The following is a 23,318-nucleotide window of genomic DNA, read 5'->3' on the forward strand; positions in this document are numbered from 1 at the left end:
CATTGATTTTGAAGGGAAAACTAGCAAAAAGCAACCATTATTGTCAGAGAATAAAACAAGTACCAGTCACTTACTGCTGTTTTTTCCACACTACAGAAAGCTGCAGGAAGGATAAACAAAAGAAAAGCAGGTAGCGTACAGGTACTCGCTCACTTGCGGTCTGACGCACGACCTGTGATTTACTCCCCGGGAGCAGAGAACTCCCCTGCTGCTCTGCTTTTCCTCTGCCCCGAGCACTTTGCCTCCCGCCCGGCTCCTACCAGGCAGCACCGGTTTGTGGCTCGGGGTAAGGCAGAAGCAGCAGGACGGGTGCAAGGGGACAAGGGGGGAGCAGGAGCCATTTCTCCCCTGGCATTCTAGAGGGCTGTGGCTTCGTCATCCTTAAATGGCACATCTCTCTCAGAGCTGGGATCACAGGGCATGAAAATACTGCCACGAATGGGTGTAAACCAGAGAGAAGGGAACCCCAGCCCCCTTCTCCCCCCCGCAGACGCCCCTCTGGCTGCAGGTGTACATCGCACAGCTGTGGGCTGCAGCAGACCGCATGAGGAAATATCCGCAGCTTCATTTTGGGGCAGGGCTCCTGACCAAAATTGCTCAATCCATTGCTGTACGGGTTGAAGGGAAAAACCTGAAAGCAGTGGGCTTATTTTCAAGAACTGCTGATACACACAGAGGCCCCCTCACCTATTCCGTGTCCTGCAGACCATAAAGGGATGTACAATTCGGAGTCATCGGTCCATTTGGTGTATGCTGGGTTGTGATTCCCAGGGGTAATAATGGGAAATCAGGCTGGCTGGAGTAAGACAGCTCTCTAGTGACAACCACAGGCTTCTGTGTATGCAATGGGACAAGCCCCATTGTTGGGAACTATGAAAGTAGTGATTTGTATTAATAAAAGTGCCGGTCTTGTAATACAGAGCCAGCGGTGTCTGCTGGTGCATGCCTGTGCACAGAAAAGCCATCTGGGGGCTGGTGGACAAATGCCAGTCTTAAAAGAATATTTCTCCCAAATACTGGGAGAAAAAATTTCTGCAAAAACGTTTCCAAGCCAACATCATTGTGCTGACAGAGAATGCAGCAGAGATGGTCTGTCACGCCAGCGAGGGCATGCAGTGCTGGTGGTCCCAGGCTGCTCGGTGTTCTGCTCTGACAGCTCGCTAATGTGTGCTGAGCCCAGACGCTAATGCTGAGCTGCCAAAACTCAGCACAGCCCCTTAAACAGCCCAGTCCCTACAGCCCCCCACCAGCTCCAGGGCCACCACCACCGTGGTGCGGGGCAGCAGTGGGCAGGGAGCCATTTCCTATAAAAACAGTTACCTTGCCCTTCTATCTTTTTTTTTTCCCCAATGAGTTATGTAGAGGGGGACATCTATAAGACACATCATCTTAATAGAACAGAAAGGTCTTCATACTTTTGATTCTGGGAGAATATATTATGTATATGATTCCTGGCATGTTTGATATTGAAAATAGCATTAATAATGCATCATAAGCTGCCTTTAGCAGGGCTTATCATTCTTTTTGCGTCCTGACTTGCAATTCAGACATCAAGGCTAATTGGAAAATGTGTTTTCTAGATAGTAGTTTCTGAAATCAATGTTTCACTGTGCTTAAAAATAAATTAATAAATCCCTACCCAGAGTACCGATATTTTATACAAAACACTATTCTTACAAATACTGAAATTTTCAAATGTATAATACAGCCTTGTGAACATGGTTGCTTTCTATTTTTGACAAATTGTTATAATTAATTAGTTTATACAAATCTTTTGAGTCTCTGGTACATCTCTAAATATTATAATAGAAAGAAAATGTAATATTGTCTATGGCTGAGTTCCCAGTTCCTCATATGGGGAAGCTCTTCTTGAGTAATCTCAATTTTTCATTTAGGATTTCAACAGTCTATAGATCTGAATGCAAGAAAATGAGTTTTCCTCTGAAAAAGGTGTTTCTTGCTAAGCCAAAGGGCTCTGCCAATGTAGTCTCCTCACATGCTGGTTTTGTGTTGGGTTTTTTCTGTACAAACACTTGTCACAAACAGTATATTATTCACTCGGCTGCAATGCGAGGAGAAGAAAATCTGTTGAAAATTACATGGAAAAATACAGTGAGCAGGCAGCAAGTCTTGAAAGCACCGAGATCAAGAAATAATTGCCAAGACACGTATTGTGCATATGGTTATGTTGCATATTTCCCATATACATCCCATGAGGATTTTTTCTCTGTGCTGTTTAGATAATCATTAAATTGAGACTAGTTTGATAAAACACTTTTTTTGCTACTACTAATTGTGGGTAACTCAACCCAAAGTATCAAAGAAGCATGCCTGTCCTGACCATGCTTTTGCTGGGAAACTTTCAGGTTCAGAACAAAACTCCTCATCCAAAGGGGCAGAAGACGCCAGCGTAAGCAAAGCTCGGGTACATGGGACACTCACTTGGGATGTGGGAAACTCGCGTTCAGGGCCCTGCTTTTAACCGAGTGCCATGCTCACCGGGAAACAGGGTCTTGCCTGGAAGATTCTCACTCTGAATCCCAGCTTCCACAAGGGAAAAAAAACAGACTCCCAACCAATGTTTCCCTGTGTGAAATAAGTTCTGAGCTTATCTTTGATAATATCTGATTTAAACTCAAAATAACAAACACACCTCCCCCCCCAACTCCACCATCCAGTAATGAGTCTCTGCAGATGGAAGTCTAGCCAAAGTTTTGCTTAGGATTAGATCAATTCCAGCAACAGCTTTAACAGACACATGTCAAATCCTGACTGACCTGAATTTTTCCTCAAAGATTAATCCTTCAACCGGAGCCAGCTTTAACTCCTTGGTGGGCGGACCATGTTTACAAACCCCAAGCAAATATTCATAGGTAGTTGACACAGATTCCTACGTGCAGATTTAGTGGGTGTGCGTACCTGTTTGCATCACACACACACAGCTAAATCCCATCCACTGATTAGTCAACGTAAGTTTTACACAGTTTGTTGGGTTCTTTTAATTGTAAAACATAGCTGGGTGTCAATTATGTGAACAGTTAATGGTTTATAGCAAAACAGAAGAGATTAAGAGAATTTCAGTACTGGAAGACACAACTGCTGCTAAATCTCAACATGTATATTTTAAACCACCTGTTAAACTTTTCCATCTCTTATGGCCAAATTGCAGAAAGTGAAATAATTAATCAGAAACAGTGGCTAATATGTAGGAAGCTAATTTTTCTTTTTTCTCAGGTACTCCACAACACTTAAGGTACAAAAATACATTAGAGTTATTGCAGTAATACAATAGGACACCTATCCTAATTCTCAGTTAAACTAGAGCAACTTAGAATAATTCCACTGATTTGTGGAGGATTATTAGCGAGGAATGCATTTCTGACTTAATTCCATCAGTTTAATATTGTGTCATTCCATTATCTTGATCACAAACAAACTGTTTGAGTAATGCCGTCCATTTTCCCAAGGAATTCATGCCTGTATAATTAACTACAATCAACTGTAACACAGATGGCATCGTATGATCCAAAAGCACTTTATGGAAACATTTTAAGCATGTTATTAACATCCCTAAATAACTATTTAACGCTACCTCTCCAACCCTCTTCTGCATGAACACACAACACAGCTGGATTTGAGAGTGGGAAAGGCAGTATTTAACTGCAACTCAGTTCTTGGAATTATTCAATTTATAAATGAGTTTGAAAATAACAGACCATACTGTGGCAACACAAACATTGCGTTTTAGATTTCAGAATTAAGACTAATTTGCAGAATGACTCATGCTCATCAAGCTCAGCTCTGAGGAACTGGGCAGCATGGAATGATACTGATGGGATGAGGAACCTTTCTTTGGGCTGACCATGGTTATCCAAAAAAGGTCTTTCTATTTGACAGTTTCTTTTTTTCTCAGTAGATGTGTGCCCAGTTCTAAACTGAGATAAAAATTTACATTTAACAGCAACAGACAAGAATTTGAATGGAAAGTCGATTAATCTCCCAAATGAAAACAGTTCCAAGTCATTAGATGCCCATCAAGCCCTAATGAAAAATTGTTCCTTCAGCATGAAAAAAACGACGATCAGATTGTTATTATTATTTTTCATTCCTAAATATCCGGTTTAAATAAACTTTTCTTGACAGCTGCTGAGACTCCCCTCCCTAATTTCAGCCCATTTCTGCCCATTTATTTAATAGTGAGCAAGTCCCTTGGCCCATAAACTGATTTAGAAAGAAAGAAAAAACATGATGAACGTAACAGACTTGTTGGAGATTCACTGTGACGATGCTTTAGGGGGATGGGCGGCAGTACCCACCGAAGGCGACAGCACTGGGGATTAACACCATTCCTCTCCCACAAACATCTGCTCGACGAGGGCAGTCCTGATGGGGGCTGGAGGTCCAAAATCTCATGGAATCAAGTGCGAGCCCTCCGGCATGATCTCAGATGGGGAGATAGTCCCTGGGAAAGAGCAAGAGAGCTTTTGGTAAATTGTGACGGAAGCGAGATCTTTTGCATTTTAGTAACCAAAGAGACAACCTGCTGCTCCCCTTCACACTGGGCAAGCCTCTGGCAAGAAGGCTGCTAGAGACGATAAAGCCGAGAGAGAGATGCAATTTAGAGATGACAAACGAGTTCAGAAAAGAGAAGGTGTTCAAATATCACATTACCATCACTTAAGATCTAGTGCTCAGTATCACACAATGGGGCTTCTTAACACTTGAAGTGGGCAGCACTAAAGGAATATTCGGCGTGAGAACTGGAACTAGGGTGAGAAAACCGTAACGAACATAACAGTCATTTATAGGTATTGTCACACAATTAGCTGGAATTATTTTAGGTACATGGATTTCTGTCACACGATAGGATCATAGCATGTGGAAGGGAAACAAAAAACAGTTCTGGACATTATTATGTGCTCTGGGGGTTATTAACTCAGCTTTCTATTCCTTCCTGAAGGAAGCTGGCAATTCAGCGTATCAGAGCTCTGCAGGATTCAGCGAGAGCGGTGCTTTTTAATTATTGGTCTCCATCCATGTATTTGTACAATCTCTCATAACAAACTGGGAGACAAGACAACAGCGTAAGATTTTGTCTTCTTAAGGAACGCACTGCAGAGACACACACATAAGAGGTCTAAGTTATACACAGATACAAAAGGCAAAACAAGCGTGTTACTGCTGTCAGTTTTAGTTAGAAAGCCAAGGTTTTCCCAAGTCAGCAGTTCTAAACTGGAGTAGCGTTAACTTAGCAACAGCAAGTCACCACTGTTCTCCTGTAGGACTGGGGCTTCCTACTGCCCTGTGGCAGCTACAGCAGGCAAATTTACTGAGTGTAAAGTGACACAAATAGCTTGGCTCCCACTGAAAATAACCTTAGACATGGGCCAGGCCAGGTGTCACACCTGAGGTCAGGCACCGTTTGAAGCCAGCTGGGAACACCTCCTGAGCAGCCCAGGAGGGATGCCGCGGTCAGCAGCCCAACCAGCCAAGGCTCCCTCCACGGCACCTCTGTGTCTCACCCATGGGCAAATTCTCTCTTAGGAATCACTAACGGAGACACTAAGAACAAGAAACAAACCAAACCTTCACTTACCTGTAAATCTTCTGAGGAGATCAGAACTGCGGTATTTAGCTTATACGCTTAGCTACAAAATAACAGTTTGTTGTTTTTTAAACACCAGAAAAGCTATTGAATTTACCACTAGTACCTTTAGGGACACCAGACCACTGTTTAATATGAACTGCTGCATATCTAATTATTTTGTAAGATTCCACATATTTCACAATTCACACAATAATGAGCACAAAAGCAGTGTCTTTTCACAGCTAATAATCGTTATGAAGAAACAAGAAGTCAAAATACCCAGCTCATTGATACTGCACATTTTAAGTTATGCACTGAATAATGTTAAGAAAAAAATATGGAAATACTTAGCAAGCAGAAAAGGATTTGGAAAAAAAAAAAAAAGGAAAAAATATTGTTAGCCAACTTCATACAAGAGCTCTAATCCAGCTTTAGAAAGGATGCATCTCTGCAGGGAATAAGGATGCTAGAGAAGGGCGATGCTGCCGGAACAGCCATATCCCCTTGCAGCCTCTCCCATGGCCTGCTGTAACCAGGCTCTTTCCATCTTTTCCACTGGGTTACAAATGGGGCACCGGAGCCAAGTTCCACTTAAGTCAGTAGGAAACTTTCCATCCACTGTAATGATCCAGTCATTAATATACTCGGAAGTCAAAAATAAGTGCCTAAAAGCCACTTCCCCAGAGCTTCCATTAAAAGCAAAAGATTCTCTCTTCAGAGATGAACCAGCGCCCCACTGGTGTAAAACGCTGGAGAGCAGGAGGAGGTGCCAGTGAGGCCCAGGAACGGGGGAGGCGATGCAGGCGCCGTCCTGCTGGCAGCGCACAGCCGGCTCCTGGGAATGCTTGCTGGGCCTCCTGCGTACCTGTGCCCACCTTGTGCCTCGGAGAGGGAAAGGACTGAGAGACAGCCAGGTCAGGATAAGTCCTGGAAAAAAACAAGTTCTTATTTATCCTCAGAGCTAGAAATAGGATGATTCACCGGAGTTAGCCATCCCGAGGACGCCGCTCTTTTCCTAGGAATGTCTTCCAGTTTCTAGGGGCAGGGGGGTGACACCCCTGAACCGCACACAGACACAAGTCAGAGGGGCCTCTCCTTGCCTGCTCTTCTCCAGGGCAAGTGCAGCTGGAATGTTAGGAAAAACCATAAAAGTAGTCAAGGAGAATAAGGACAGCAGAGTCAGTTGGGTGCTTTGAAGAAAAGCACTATGTAAAGTTCTAAGCATAATACCCAATCCTTATAAAACCAAGTAAGATAAGGTTTGTTCCAGATGACCATGAAAAATATTGCCACCATGAGAGAATTTTACATGCGAAAGCAAATTCCTATTTAGCCATGTCTATACCAAGTACCAGTAAGTTAACCTTCCTTCCATAATGTTTTTTGTATTTGCTATTGGTACATACAGGGCCCGTTTTGATTAACCATTTTTTGGCAATGGTTAATCATTTGGCAATGATCTCCATCAGCTCGGAGATGAGGACTCAGACACACTCCTGTAAATCCCAGTCTGATCCAGGCACTGAGGCGCGTAGAGAAGGACTCCATTGACACGTGTGCTATGAAGCAAGCCCCAAAGCAAGAACCAACAGATCCTATAACCCATGCCACGTATTAAAGCACTCGTTATTTACAGAGAAAGGGAGAAGTATGCCAATTTTATCTGGTTAAGTACATATGTCCAACTATAAAGATCTTTAAAAAAGATTTTAAAAACAAAACAAACAAACAAAAAACCCCAACCCATCCCATGGAAGACGACTGAATAAAATCCCAAGGGCAAAATGCCCTCCCAGAAAACAAAATAGAAATACTAAAAAACCTTGCAGTACCAAAGCTCGTGTTTCTCAAAGGAGAAGCAAAGCAACAAGTAGGAAGGACAACGCTGAAGGCATGCAGGAAAGCACACGGCGAAGAGCAAGAAATGCTGGCGTGACGTGAACCAAACTCTTGTCCGCGAGGCTGATGACCGAGTCTCTGCCACGCCGAGGGTACACAGACGCGGTGGTGTTTCACTGCTGCTGACCTTCTCAAGGTGATTGCTGTTAGTAGGTTGCTGTGCATTAACCAGATGTACATGGCTGAGAATTTTTAAGCTATAATCTGATTTTTTAAAGCTCATTTGATTTGAGATGCTGCACCAACCTTTCTAGTCAATTTGCTTGGCATGCAGATACCCATTTCTCTGTCGTTTCACACAGCAGTCCAGTAAGGGGGTTTAAGACTTCCTTTCAGCATGGCAAAACCAGACCCGTTCTTAAATATTTCAGGCTTCTAAGGGGGATAAAAGGGCAAGGGTTGTTTCAATCCAACTTTAACATGGGAAGTCAAATGATCCATTCCTCTGGGAAAACCTTATTTTCAACACAAGAGCTCTATAATTTTTTTTAATCAAGACTAACAACCAGAAGACAGGCTGACTTTCATGGAACACCACAGTTTGTATACATAATCATACTCGAGATATAATTTCAGTTAGTAACCAGCACAACATAAACTCATCCCTCTAATGCTACACTAAATGTAATAAGCATTGCATTGAATATAAATATAATTGGATTTAAAAAAAAAAAAAACAACCCTAAAAATAATTGGAATGAGCAACTCAGAAGATGGACCATGCAAACCCAGTGTGTGTGTATATGCGATGAGAAAGTTAACAGAAGTTATACCGTGTTATAGAGCCTCCTGCTACCGGCACCAAGAATGACAAACGTACACCGAGGATTTAATCTCCAATAGCACACCATGTGGCTCACGTGGCCTCTACCTGCCTACAAATCCAGGGACCAATATACAAATTATTCTTAAAAAACCACACACAGCCCCTACCACAACAGCAACTGCATAACCACTTTCATGGGACTGGCTAAAACGGAACAGCACCTCTGAAAGCTCTCCCGCTCTGTGCTGCTCCCCAGCTGGGAGATTATCAAGGAGAAGGGACTGACCCCTTGGGAGGATTACAGGAATGCTGCCAGAGCGTGCAGGGATGAAACAAGGAAAGCCAAGGCCGCCTTGGAATTAAACCTGGCCAGGGATGTCAAGCTCAACAGGAAGGGCTTCTACAAGTATATTGGAAGCAAAAGGAAGACCAGAGAAGTTGTGGGCCCACTGTTGAATGAAACAGGAGCCATGGTGACGGAGGATGCAGAGAAGGCGGCGTTACTGAATGCCGGCTTTGCTTCAGTCTTTACTGCTCGGCCCAGCCCTCAGGAGTCCCAGGCGTTGGGGAAGTAATGGGGAAAGAAGAAGACTTCCCTTGGGTTGAGGAGGATCGAGTGAGGGATCAATTAGATATTCACAAGTCCATGGGCCCCGATGGGATGCACCCGAGAGTGCTGAGGGAGCTGGCAGAAGTCATTGCTGGGCCGCTCTCCATCATCTTTGAAAGGTCCTGGAGAACAGGCGAGGTGCCTGAGGACTGTAGGAAAGCCAATGTCACTCCAGTCTTCAAAAAAGGCAAGAAGGAGGAGCCAGGGAACTACAGGCCCGTCAGCCTCACCTCCATCCCTGGAAAGATGATGGAACAGCTCGTTCTGGGTGTCATCTCAAGGCATGTGGAAGTAAAGAAAGCTATCAGAAGTACTCAACATGGATTCACCAAGGGGAAATCATGTCTGACTAATCTGATAGCCTTCTATGATGGCATGACTGGATGGATAGATGAGGGGAGGGCGGTAGATGTGGTCTACCTTGACTTCAGCAAGGCGTTTGACACAGTCTCCCACAGCATCCTCATAGGGAAGCTTAGGAAGAGGGGGCTTGATGAATGGACAGTGAGGTGGATAGATAACTGGTTGAAAGACAGAGCTCAGAGGGTGGTGATTAGGGGCACAGAGTCCAGTTGGAGGTCAGTGACGAGTGATGTTCCCCAGGGGTCAGTACTGGGTCCAGTCCTCTTCAATATATTCATCAATGACCTGGATGAGGGGACACAGTGCACCCTCAGCGAGTTGGCTGATGACACCAAGCTGGGGGGGGTGGCTGACACACCGGAAGGCTGTGCCGCCATCCAGAGAGACCTGGACAGGTTGGAGAGTTGGGCAAAGAGGAACCTTATGAAATTCAACAAGGGCAAGCGTAGGGCGCTGCAGCTGGGGAGGAATAACCCCCTGCACCAGGACAGGCTGGGGCTGACCTGCTGGAGAGCAGCTCTGTGCAAAGAGACCTGGGAGTCCTGGTGGACAACAGGATGGCCATGAGCCAGCAATGTGCCCTTGTGGCCAAGAAGGCCAACGGCATCCTGGGGGGCATCGAGAAGACCGTGGCCAGCAGGTGGAGGGAGGTCATCCTCCCCCTCTACTATGCCTTGGTGAGGCCGCACCTGGAGTACTGTGTCCAGTTCTGGGCTCCCTGGTTCAAGAAGGACATGGAACTGCTGGAGAGGGGACAGCAAAGGGCTACCAAGATGATTAGGGGACTCAAACACCTCTCATGAAGAAAGGCTGAGGGATTTGGGCCTTTCTAGTCTGGAAAAAAGGCGACCGAGGGGGGACCTTATCAACATTTATAAATACTTAAAGGGTGGGTGTCAGGAGGATGGGGCCAGGCTCTTTTCAGTGGTGCCCGGGGACAGGACAAGAGGTAATGGGCACAATCTTGAGCATAGGAAGTTCCACCTAAACATGAGGAGGAGCTTCTTTCCTGTGAGGGTGGCAGAGCCCTGGCACAGGCTGCCCAGAGAGGTGTGGAGTCTCCGTCTCTGGAGACATCCCAAACCCGCCTGGACGCGTTCCTGTGTAACCTGCTCTGGGTGACCCTGCTCTGGCAGGGGTTGGACTAGATGATCTCCAGAGGTCCCTTCCAATCCTATGATTCTAAGACACCCCAGGGCAGCACACTGGCACCTGCAGAGCTGAAGTTTGGGTCAGTTTGCTGGTTCTGCTAAAGGACAAAACTGGGGCAATCTCAGCGCATGTGAGTATATGGAAAAGTCTCTCATTTCTCTATTGCAGGGGTGGGCGTAGAAAAGAAGGGGGAAAAGGGGAACCTCAGCAGCTGTTTCTGCTCGTGCTCCCTATTGTGTCACTAAAATTTACTTGCCGGAGTTCACTTCTGCGGCCAAGTCACTCATTCCCGAGGGGCACCTTCTGGCAGCAGTACCTGCTGAGGTCTTATGTCAAGAGAACTTCCTCCTGTGTGGGTATCTCCCTCTCAGACTCGTTCAGATGACTAGGAAAAGTGCTAGCCTTGCTTTTCATTGTGAAAAGTGCTATATAACAGAACTGGGGAAATATTCTCACAGACATCTCCCTTTACAGGCGCGAACCAGCTACAGAGGAGCTCTTTCCTAGCTATTTGTTTAGTGTGGCATCTGGGTAATCTGGGATTTGAATTCAGGATTTTCCAATCTTTTAGCCTTCTGCACTTACTCCTTCAGAGAAAGTTGCTTCTCGCTTGGGTTGCACTACACTGATCTTTAGCTAAGAGGATGTGTCCATCTGCCTTCTGACTTTCCAACCGATCATTACTCTTAAAAGCAGGGAGCAGCCAGCACCGGGAGCGGAGGCACTGGATTCTGCCTGCAAGAAACCAGACGGGGGGCCCGAGGGCACAAGAAACGCTGCTTGCTGGTAACTGCATCCCTCCCAACCGCTGGCATTGCAACTACACATCTGCAAAGCTCCGGGAGACTGGAGATGTGCAACATAACGTGCAGCAATAGCTGGGGCTGCTCTGCTCCAGGGTAACCTGAGTTTATTAAAAGTTTTGACAAAAAATACGTACGAGCTGTGCAAATACACATAGAACATTAAAGCCCTAAGAGAAGTCCCTGCCCCAGCAGACGTGCTGCTGCTCCTGTGCCCACCTGCACAGAAACTACTCGCCAGCAAGCAAAAGGGTTTCACAGCCTAAACCGTGAGCTGCGTTTGGGCTAGCAGACATGGCCTCGATGAAACCTTGCACGTAAATGTGCAAAGAATGTGAGAATGTAAATCTGGATCCCAGCTTCACAGTGTACACTTAAGGGTTGGACGCTTATGTCACTAACTGCTTAAGAAGACTTAGCAACGTGATGTGTAAGAAAGTCTAGTAACGGCTGGGGGATAAAAAAAAAAAAAAGGAGGAATTACTACTAAAATGGGGAGATTCACAGCTACGAGCTCCAAGGCCCAGAGCTAGGGCTGGCAGCGTTTGATATTCTGCTAGCGACCTGTAAAAAGAGTAAAGGGTAGGATATCAAAATCTGCTGATAATAGAGGATTATTTAGGTCAATCAAAATGGGAGGAGAATATAAAACAAGAAAAAGAAAGAAAAAGTAAAACAATAACCTCCAACTAGAAAATTAGGTAACCAAGCAACATGAAATTCAATATGGGAAAGTAAAAGATAATCTATATTTAAAAATAAAATTTGACATATCCTGCACACAGAGATTTAGAAGAAAAGATCAAGTCATCACTGAGGACATCTGTTGTGTACACAGCTAGGTAAATAAGATATTAGACTGTAAAAGCAGGAGAGGGGAAATAAGATGAAAAGCGTTATAATGGTGCAGGAAGATAAGTGGTAAGTACTCATTATTACACTCATATTCATCTAAAAGAAACACAATAGGTACAATCAGGTAATAAAAGAATCAACATCTGTGATTTTTTGGAAGAGACATTAAACAGGCAATTATAAAACCATTGATACTGTGTAGGCAAAAAGGATGTTTCATTTACTTGTTCACACTAATGTAGGAACAAGAAATCACCCTACAGGGCACTGGCAGGAGGTAGTTACACGATTTTCCCAGTGGAAAGATGAATCTTCCATTTGTATCACCCACCACAAACCCTGGCAGCAGCAGTTCCCCATCCTTCTGCTCCTGGGGCCAAACCACCACAAGCCAAATTCAACGTGGGAGAAAAACGCTACCACTTGGAGTCACAAGGTGCAGGGTGAGAGAGCAGAACTGGCAGCATCCAGCCCAGTGTGACCTGCAACAGCATTTATAAAAGGTACAAGGGCAACTCTACGACTAGTCTCCTTGGGTTGAGTTTCAGTAACTAAAGCAGCAGCGCAATAGGTTTTGCTGCAAATGCCTCTCAAGTATTGTCAAGAGCAGAAACATACTGCTCTGAAACCCTTGCTTTGAATATACATTGCATAAATCCTTTACGAATGAGGAACCAGAGCATTCCCTGGGCTGATGTGGGGTTAGCAACGGAGCCTCTGCTACCCTGATCAGAAAACATCCTGCAATACAAACTCTCCAAAATGACCTGCTGGAAACAGTAAAGCAGAATATAGAGGAGACAAGTGTTGTAATTTGCAGGTATAGCACCTACATTGGCCCTAAAAGGCACAGCTTTAGGAGATACTTGCAGCTCCAACCTGTTCCAGCTTTTACATACTCTGACTGCAGAAGGATGCTAAAAGAAATAAAAGAAAAAAAAAAATCATTAAAATTACTGTCTCTGAAGTGCACAGGGTTTATTGTTGGTGGTGTTTTTGGTGTTGTTTTTTTTTTTTTTTTTTTTTTTTTTTTTTAAGAGGTCTATAGTAAAAATGACTGCAGTTTCATTTTATTTTCAGCCACATACAATTAGTAAAATCCAGCTTCGTTTCTCACAGTTAGCTATCATTTCTGCACAGTTCTGGACATACGATTAAACTTCCACATTGCTTCACTGCTTTAAAGCATTCTCTTTACATAATCAAGAGTTCTCCAGAAAGTAACAGTGAACGCAAAGCTCGTCATGGTGCTTCACCTGCAGCCTCCCCCATTGCGTCCATCAGGATTATTATTTTGCTCTTAATTGTGCCTCTCACCCACCACAGATGAAGTACGACCACCCCCTGTTCAGCTCCGATGTGCGTGGCTGGACGATTGCCCCTCCGACCCAAACTGCCTCTCAGCCTGTGGAGCCCGTGCAGGGTAATATTCTGCTTTATTACAGTCTATAAATAGGACTGTGGAGCCTCACAGTCTAACCACGGTGCAATGAGGGGCATGGTGAGATTGTCCTCGTTTCTGGTAATGCCTCACCTTAATCCCAGCTCACGTCGAATGCGTGTTACAGAGCTAACGTATCTCTACATCTGTTTTTAAACTGGTACTCAATTAAATCAGCCAACAGAAAAAAACATTACATTGCATCTTCTGTGTGTTGCCCAGCAGCACAGGAGCATCCCGGCTGCAGTTGGGCTGGATCGGTTCCTTTTCTGGCCTCCAACTAGCACAGACACCACCTCCCAGCTCCCCGTCCAGATTCAAACAAGTGTCGACAGTAAGCACAGCATTTAAAAATGTTTGTGCTAAAATCGCCACTGTTGGACCTGAGTACAGGCTGGATGCACATTTCACTTGTGGGCCATGGAGCTCTGTGACAGAGAACGTGAATATGAACACAGGTATTTTAAGCCCATTTTGTTTTGCAGGCTGGCAGAAAGGAGCACCATGCACACAGAATCAGGCTCAGAAGTACACCTCAACATTGCCCTGCATCAGGCTGTAATTAGGAAAGAATTAAAATACTTACATGGCCATAAATAATATGTACACTACATCCCAGACAATACTTTTTCCTTGACAACTGTTTGCTGCTGCAGTATAATTAAATTATGATCCTGACTTCAGTAGGAACAGTGACAAAACCCCTCCCGTTGGTGGACACAATAAAATAAATAACATTGTACTGCGAAAATAAGAGCCCCACAGCGAGGGAAGGAAGGAAGGAGAGGGCACCCCCGTCACACAGATGCTGTCAGACTGCGCAGACACGACTACCTTGAGCTCCATGCACCCTTTCTACACCATTCCCAGCTGCTCCTGTGCTGGGCAGCTTCATGTCAGTCCCTACACACTGCTCCCCCTTTGTTTTTGCTAAAATTGATCAGCTGTTTTTTAAAAAAAAAAGAAAAAAAAAAAGGGCTAGGAAATTAATTTTAGCAACAATATATACCACAACTGTCTTCAGTGACCTTTCAGAGAAGGTCACAATTCCCAGTACAAAGCGGCACGGGACCTCCGCCCCACGGAGCAGCACTGTATTCCCTGCTCGGATTCCGACCTTCCTTGTGCAAACTGCATCGGGCAGGGGGAGGCCGGGCATTAGGACTGAATTCTCCTTCCATTTAAGGAGAATATTTGCCCTTCTGGTTTACTTTTTAAAAATTTCTGTACTGAAATGCCAGAGTTTCTTCTTTCATCTTGCTTTGTGTAAAAGCCAGCGGGAGAGGACAGCCGCGCTGGTGAGACAGCCTGGGAGCGGAGCCGCCTGGGCCAGGGAGAGGAAAAGGAGCGCCGGGGCTTGGGGCTGAGGGAGAGGGGTCTGGGGGAGAGCGGCCAGCAGCGGGGCAGCACCAGCTCGGCAGAGGGGAGCAGGCACTGGCCACACGGAGCCGCTGGGCAAAGCTGAGGGGCAGGCGCAGGAGATGCACTGCATCCCACCGGGACTGACTTCATGGACCTGGCTGGGGAAGACGAGTGGAGCTGGTAGGAGAATTGCAGACTATACAGAAGAAAGAGTAGAGGTGCAGGTTTCCATGGTGCAGCAGCTGCAGCAGAGTGCGTTTGCTTTTCCTAACACTTGCTCTGGGCCTGACGGGTTACAGCCCTGCTGCCTCGCTGCTCTTCTGCTCACAAAGTGCAGAAGCCCAACACATCTCAGCTGCCTCCTGTGCGGATGCACACACCAGGCAACTTCTGCTCCTGCCCCCAGGGACACCAGCTCACGCACTGTCCTGCGCAGGGACAGGGAGCTTCGGCTGGGCTGGTTACCCATGCAGCAGCAAAATCACAGCCCCTGAAGATATTGCTGAGGTTTTGTTTACTTTTAAAAATAAGTGTTAAAAAGTACATGGAAAACACATATTCAGTTGTAGCATCTTAAGTTTAGTATTTGCTTTTGAAATGTTCTTGTTCTTGTAAATTGCAGATTTGTATTTTAAGTAAGGTGACCATGAATTAAATGTCCATGTATATATTCAAAATAATAGCCAAAGATTATTCTTCTGACTCGATAATATATATCTTAACAGCATTCAAAAAAACCCAGAATTACTTTCAAATGCCAAGTGCTATATCTTAATGGAGATCGGCAAATGCTCCTTGTGCCTGTACTACCTGCAGCTTCTCTGTTGGAAGGAAAGGCAGCCGGCTTCCTCCAACAACTCTGCCTCCCTCCTCCCCATATTAACTTGTTCTCTGGATTTGACACCCGGTTCTGTAGACTTAAGATGATAAAAAAGCTTCAGAAAGCAAACAATCTTTGTGCATCTGAACCACTAAAACACAGTATAGAAGCAAGTATAAATAAAGCTGTTACAACTCCAGCAAATAAACAACAGTGCAAAGCCTGGAAAAGTACCAGGCCTTAGCTATGAAGAGATTTATAAATGTGAGGAAGGCAGAATAGACCCGGGACACTACGAGAGGCTGCTCACACAGAAAATCATTAGCTGCTTTACTGCAAGGTAGATATAAACAGTGCAGGAAGCAACGTACCTGGCTACCCAGCACCTCACCTTCAATCTGCGAGAGGAAAACAAACAGAACCTCCCTTTCCAGCATAAAGAAAGCTTTCCAGTCATGCTGGCCACCTCCTTCCCCGCAGACCCACTCCGTGTGCCGCTGCCGCTCCTGTTCCCCACCCTGGCAGGTACGGGCTTCCCTGACCTGTGGTGCTGACACCCACGCCAGGGGATACAGGAAGGTGCAGTGCTGCACCCAGAACAAGTCCCTCCAAGAGTAGTGCCAGCCACAGCCCATTTCCCGAGGTGTGACTGCGCTTTGCCTTCCCAAAGGGAAGGGGCTACCACCGTGACTTGCCCAGCATTTGCCTCAGAAGAGCCATGCAACCCCAAGTCCTGCAAGACAGGAATATAGCTGTACACTTCTACAGACTGACTTAAACTTACAATACCCTTTAATGAGATTTAAAAATCATTTCAGGCAAGAAATGCACTCGAGAAGGATTCTGGACAGCCTTTCCTCACCTTTGCTTCAACTCCAGCAGCACAGCGTCTCCCGGCTTGTCACAGCTCCAGCTCCGAGGGGGCTGTGACTCAGCAAAGGGAGCAGCTTTTTATTTTTCAGATGGAACTTACCAAACCGTGCCAATATTACGGGGAGGATCTGCTTCCTGGATCCACTTCTCTGCCAGTCTCTCATGAGATATTTCCACTGAACCCTCCCCATCTGGTCACATTATGACAACAGGAAACAGTTTCTTTGGGGAAAAATCAAATGCAAGCTTACATGGGAATCAGGCTGAGCATGAAAGAAAAAATTCCCAACCTCTATCTACACTGTATTTAAAAGAAAAGGTGGCGTCTTATTATTAGCCTAGGAGTTATGCTGTTCCTAGTCAGACATCCTTAGATCTGCAAGCATCTGTGGTGCAGCTGAAGCTCATCAAAAGAAGAGCCTCCTGCCCGAGAAGACCCCAGGCAGGCTGCCTGAGGCGGGAATTGCCGCAGGAGCCAGGCAGCTGCCTCCGCTCCTGCCCACTGAAAGCATCCCTCTGGCCCTTCCACAGACACACGTGAGCTGGAGGGTCGGTGCTCACCTTGTACCCTGCGGCTGGGCTCGGCATGAGCCCTGGCACACTGCAGGGCAATGGGAAAAAGCTTGTTACCCCAACCACAGCCCCTGCTCATGGGCCAGACCCTGCTGCCTTCCTCAGCTCCGCACTGCTGAAACCTCGGAGAACCTGTGCGTGGAAATCTCTGCGTGGGATTTCAGGTGAGTTGTGCAGCCTGAGATTGCTCTCAGTTAGGCTGAGCCTCTGCAAGGCAGCAGTACCCCAGCAGTGCTGCAGGTACAGGCTGTACTGCCCCAGCTGTGCAACCTGCAAATCTCATGGTTAAGAAACTGTGAACTCCAACAGCTCAGGAGCAAAAATACTAATCAACATTTTAAAATCCCAAGCCTATTCCAATGTAAATCCCAGTCTCTTACACTAACCTAAGCAACCTAGTTCATCATTAGACAACCCATGGCAACAAGCATTCAGGTACGATGAACTGTCTCCAGAAATGCTGAACATCCACAGTTCCAGGCCAGATGCTCATCAGGTCCGAGACACAAACCCGATTACCATCCATCTCATATTTGTTTTCATCTCCCTCTGTGGTCCCTGCCAAGAGGATGCTGCTGTATGAGATGCACAGTGCTCCCCTGAGCCCCACAGACCCACGGCAGCTCCCAGGCAGGATCTGGGGTGCTCCCAGTGCCACTATATTGCTCCTACAAGATTATTTTCCTTATCCAAGAATTCACAGTTCCCCATCACACCAAATAATAGAGAACGGACTGACTTTTTTTTCTTCCCCAGGGTTATTTTCCAATTTTTTATTTTACTACCTCACTTTAAAACAAAGATAAGAAAGAGGTCACTGCCACTGTAATCTCTATTTGCTAATAATTCACAAAAGCAAGCACAAGAGAGAAAGCAAAGGCTTCAGGTCCATCCCCGTTCAGCTCCGGGCACAGCAGGCGGGGGGTTTCACAGGCAATGCTCAGCACAGGGAGATTGGGAAATGCCCGCAGCCCCAGCCCTGCTTCCACCACTACCAAGGTACCCTGCCCACTCCCTGAGCCCGGGTCCCGGGAATTTACAACCATAAGTAAGTACCATCGCTCAGATGAATGATTAGCCTGTTTCTATGGAGAATGAAAGCTGAAAGTTTACTTCCAGTAACCAAGCAGTGCTTGAGAGCTCAGCCTGTGACAAATTAGCAAACATCTACTTTAATTACATAAAGTCTTCCCCTTCAATTTTTTAATTAGAAACAAGAATGTGGATGTCATGTAGATACAAAGATTTTCTTCCACTGCTAGTACAACTGAATCCCAATCAGACCCTGCAAATCTCCATGGATTTGATAAAGTCCTCAGGGTTACAGAACTTCTGACCACCAGGCTTTTGAGATACAGGGTACTCCAGCAGCAGTCAAAAATTGCTGCAGAAAAGATTAACTGTGTAATTTTTACATCTATCCGCAACCATAAATCTGTTTAAATAATTATAATATTAAAGATCACCAGCTATAGTCTGGCAGGTGTTTATCAGTGAGAGCTTCAAATATTTCTTCTAATAAAGGATCTTGACTCCATACGTACCATGGGATAGTCCATGATTGAGGGATGTGGGGTAAAAAAGCAGCAACAAGGAAAACTTCACAGCCCCCCCAAGACCTGTGGATTTCCAAAAACCTGCTGCTGCTGCCCTGGGGCTGGGCCCTGCCCGCTGCTGGGAGTATTTCCAAAGTTGGCACTTTCTCCCTGTGACCCACATCCAACACTGTCAGAGATGACACAGGGAAGGAGGATGGACAAGGGGAGGAGCAGGAAGCCATTGAAGAGCATCTGTCCACACCAGCACACCCTCACAGAGAACGCCAAATCCCACGTACAGCCACATTGCCACTGGTCTCACACTTACGAGTGTCATTTTGCAGCGAGAAAAACAAGAGGTGCCTGTTGGTGATGACAGGACCTTACTGGGAGGGGAAGTGCTGGCTGGGAGCGCGGTGCTGCAGAGCCGGTGCCACACACCCACTGTCGCGCAGGGCAGGCTGTGGCGCGGGCACTGTCACCCGCTGTCTTCAGTGAATGTAACATCCGCCTATCGCCACAGTAAATCTGCTCTTCCTGTCACCAGCGTCTATAGATCTAAACAACTGTGCAGATGGAAACACTGGCCCAGAGCTGATGCAGTCACCAGTGCAAAATGAGAAACAAAAGCTATAGCTGAGAGTTTTAGAATGGATTAAATGAGTGAATGAGTAAGAAAACAGAAGAATAAAATTTTCGTAGCATGCAGGAGACCATAAAAGCGAATACTTGAATAAAAAAAAATAAAAAAATCAATATTAGTCTGAAGTGCTATAGAATCACAATTTAAAATAGCAAGACTGGAAACCCGCAAGGAGCCTGCACGAGCTCTCTGGGCAGCCAGTTCTGCCCTGCTTGGCTGTCCTCCCGCTGCCAAAGTTTCTGCTCAGAGCCGGTCAATACGCTGGCCTTCCTTCAAAGTGGTGGGAGGCACCACTCTGAATCCTCCCAAAAGGAGAGAATCCCACCAGATTCACCTTAATTATACAACAACTACAGTAATGGTTCTGAAAGGGGGGGAGGAAGATGGGAGGAAAGGCTATAACATCTCTATTTGTTCTTCATAGATTTTGTATGCAGTCTGGCTCCTGATTTCCATTGCTTTGGTTTTGTTATAACATCCTGAGAACGGAAATAAAATATATTGTTTTGAGCTAAATAGACATTTTCTGTGATCAAAGTCCACCTTGTCTCACCCTTCTTTCCTTCCTGCTTTTCTTTATAGCATAGGTTAAGGTGAAAAAAATATTATTTTGGTTTGATCCACACTTCAACAGTTTTTTAGCATACAGTCATACCGAAGGAAAAGAAAACAAGTTTTATCATGGGTCTCTGAAAACACAAGTATTTGTGCCTTACTGCCAGTTGAGAATTTGTACTCCTTCTCTCCCCACCTCACGCGTCAGAGCCCAAGATACAGACAGGCCCCATCCATCCCCACTGGCCAAGAAGCCACCGTGCTCGCTGTGTCCCTCCCCAGAGGAATTCTTCGGCAGACGCAGCCCAGCCAATGCGACCTTCAAGGGCTGAGCAAGACTCGCCCAATCCATTGGCAGGGTCATTGTCACTCTCACTAACTGGATTTACATAAAAGATTACTTTCTTCGCTGGCAAATGGTCTTGTAGCCAACAAGATTTTGAAAACAAATATATACTCAGGAGTAACTTACCCATGCAGCAGCTTTAAAAACCCCCAAACCCGGCAGAGCACTGGAATCCCTCCTGATGGGAGCCACTGCAGTTGCTATGGAGCCCGGGCTGCCCGCGCAGCCGTGCCCTTCCTGTGCTTTGCTTTATTTCAGACTATCTTCTGCCTGCCTCGTAGCAGACGGTGGCTGCACCGCTGCTCTGGGCTTTTGCTTCTCACATTTTCTCTCTCTCTTTTTTTTTTTTTTTTTTTTTTTAAAAAAAGAGAAGGCCAGTAACTCTGCTGCAGATCAGTAAGTGATATTTACAGTGTCCTGCCTTACAGATCTCAAAGGACCACAGACAAAAGGCAGTCTCTGAAGCACGCTGCTACACTGATGAACTTTGTTGACTGAAGAATTTTTATGACAGATTTATTTCTCTATCATTTTAGTCAAAATATTAAGATTACAAAAATTGCAATGATGATGTCGAAAATTAAACTAAAATGTTTTAGAATTACATTTGATATTTTAGAATCTCACATTTAATTAAAACCAAGAGTTTAAAAGCCCTATTTTAAAACATTTTCTTCCAAGAAGACATTTGTGTCAAGTGATAAGCTTTTATTGTATCTGGGAGGGGCTTAAAGGGAGAAAGAAGTTTCCCAATAAGGCAAAACATTTCTGAGATGTTACAGTTTGGCTAGTGCATGAACTAAGCCAAGCATTTTCTCTGCTGCGCGTTAGTATAGGCTAGCCCCCTATGGCGAGCCAAAATCTCAAGGGAATCTGGACAAACCCCCCACCTTGAAGCCCGCAGGTCTGCAAGCCCGGCTGGGGGCTGTGCTGCAGCTGACACCGGGCAGCAGGGCACGGGCACGCTGCCGTCTCCTCCTGCGCGGCAACACCTTCCGTTGAGGAGCTCAAGGTGAGCAGTAAATCCGCAAAGCACAGAACAGCCTACATGCAATTTGCACTTCATTTCTTTTTTAAAGGAACACAAAAACCCACCAGTTGCCTAAAACCCAGGCGGGGCGAGGAATGGATCTCCTCCTGCTTGAGCCTAGTCAGCTCCAGCAAACCAACTCAAGAGGGGCTTGGCGAGGAAAGCTTCTTACTCAGCCAGGAAGCAGGACGGGGTTTTTTTTCCCTGCTATTGCCAAAGAGAAGGGAACTGTAAATTTTGTTCTTCTTTGCCCTTTATCATCTCTGATGACTTAGCAGCAAATGCTAAAAATAAATTTTCATGCTTCATCTTCAAAGTAGATGTGGTACAATGTTTAAAAAAAACCCCAAAACCTATATCCCAGAGAGAATATTACAAATATTTCAGAATCCAAATTGAACTTTATGAAGAGGTACTGTAAGCCTGCCAAATGGGATATTTTACATACAGCTTTGGCTCTATAAGCTCCTTTCTAGTCCTCTTCTCATGAATGGGACAGCAATTAAGATAGTCACATATTTCAGAAAAGCAGTTTAACATAAAGTGCTTATGATTTACTGCACAAAGGCATTTTTGGAAAAAAATGACCTAAAATTGTTATGAGTTGTAGAAGAAATGAAGTAATATTCTAATCTGCAGTGGCAAGTTGGGGCCATTCATGTTTCCACTTCCTTTGTATTTCTGATGTTTAATACAGGCTTTATAGGCAGGCAGTAGGCAGGACACAGCCCAGACCGAGAAAGCGGTTTGAACTGCTGTATGAAAACAAAACAGTAATGAAATACATACATTTTTGTAACAAATAACTGCTACTAATCCCACCTGCATGACTGATGGCCTAAATTTAGATATGATAAAACTGATTTTGGCTGTAAATAACATGAAATAACATCTCAAACTTTTGACTCAAAGTGAGTTGAGCTAGTGCTTGGAATCCAAAACCCCAGGGAAACTTGAGGGACCTTGCACTTATGTTACTTTAAAGAGATGAGTCACATTAATGTGAAGTAAGCATGCATGAAACGATACTCACAATCACAAGCTTTAGCTATTGAACCAAAGCTAAGTTTTCATGAAAAGTCATCAATAAACAAAAGTTGCCTTTTTTTAAAATAGCATCCAAGGTTCTGCACAGTGTCACCTACTGCTCCTGAAGGGCTCATCTGGGGAAGGGGTCTGTTGCCTGTTTTCCATGTGAAGAGTTGTCTCTCTTTACATCGGTGAATGTAACTGATGGGCATGTCTAGGTCCGTTGGGCAAAACAGTAATTATTGCTCTTAATGAGATGAAACATTTCAGGTCCGTAGTGTTGATCATAATGGGGGAAAAGAAAAAAATTTTTGTGAGAAACAATTAGTTTCTCTTTCTTACAGTTTCACTTCCCTTTTCCTAAAGAGTTTATACTCTTTATAGAGAGCATATGTAGATATAAACCCATATATATGTGTGCATGCATCTATATAAAAATATATATTAAAATAATTGGGGTTTGTTATGATATTACATAATAAATTGCCCACAGCAATCTAAAACATACAGCTCATACCCAGTACTAAACACTTGAGTATATTATCCACGCACTGAAGATTGTTTTCACAAGAAGCTCAAAGGGCAAAATCTTCCCAGGTACCCCAGGGAATTATGCCTTCAGGCTTCTCCCATATTTGTTTATGTGCCTAGAAGTGGGTTCTGACTGACAAGTTTAAACATGCAGTTGCTTTGTTCAAAATTAACTCTTTGATTAATTAGTTACGTGCTCAGGCCACGCAGCTCGAAGGGCAGCACTGGATGGCTGCAGCATCAAGGCACGCCTGAGCCAGGAAACCTTCCACAACCCAAGGATCAGTCGATGTAACTGCGCTAAACACGCAACGCAGGCACACGCGCAGCAGCAGGCTCAGCGCTGCCAGTTAATGACAGTAAGAGGCCATAAACAAGAGCTGAGAGGCCATCAGCAAGTTCATGCCACTGCTGAAACAGGCAAAGCCCAGCACTGGGGGGACTGGAGTTACCTGTTTGAGGGTGCGCGGAGGTGGCCATTTCAGCATATGCTTACACACCCAGAGTTAGTCAAGAAAATGCTACCAAAAATGCCAGCCCCG

General features: G+C 45.2%; 1 protein-coding gene across 34 annotated transcripts in view; it reads right to left on the minus strand.

The window, feature by feature from the left end:
• Positions 1–23,318, minus strand: part of JAKMIP3 (Janus kinase and microtubule interacting protein 3) — a 91,692-nt gene that overhangs the window by 59,659 nt on the left and 8,715 nt on the right. For 33 of the 34 annotated variants that reach the window (XM_063337521.1, XM_063337519.1, XM_063337520.1 and 30 more), the window contains one exon: positions 4,317–4,462. The gene's annotated coding sequence lies outside the window, so the exon portion shown is untranslated. Of the gene's footprint in view, positions 1–4,316; positions 4,463–16,520; positions 16,577–23,318 lie in introns of those variants that run through there. The other variant, XM_063337505.1, reaches the window with a different exon arrangement.

Source organism: Chroicocephalus ridibundus, chromosome 6 (assembly GCF_963924245.1).
Source record: "Chroicocephalus ridibundus chromosome 6, bChrRid1.1, whole genome shotgun sequence".
NCBI classification, from domain to species: domain Eukaryota; kingdom Metazoa; phylum Chordata; class Aves; order Charadriiformes; family Laridae; genus Chroicocephalus; species Chroicocephalus ridibundus.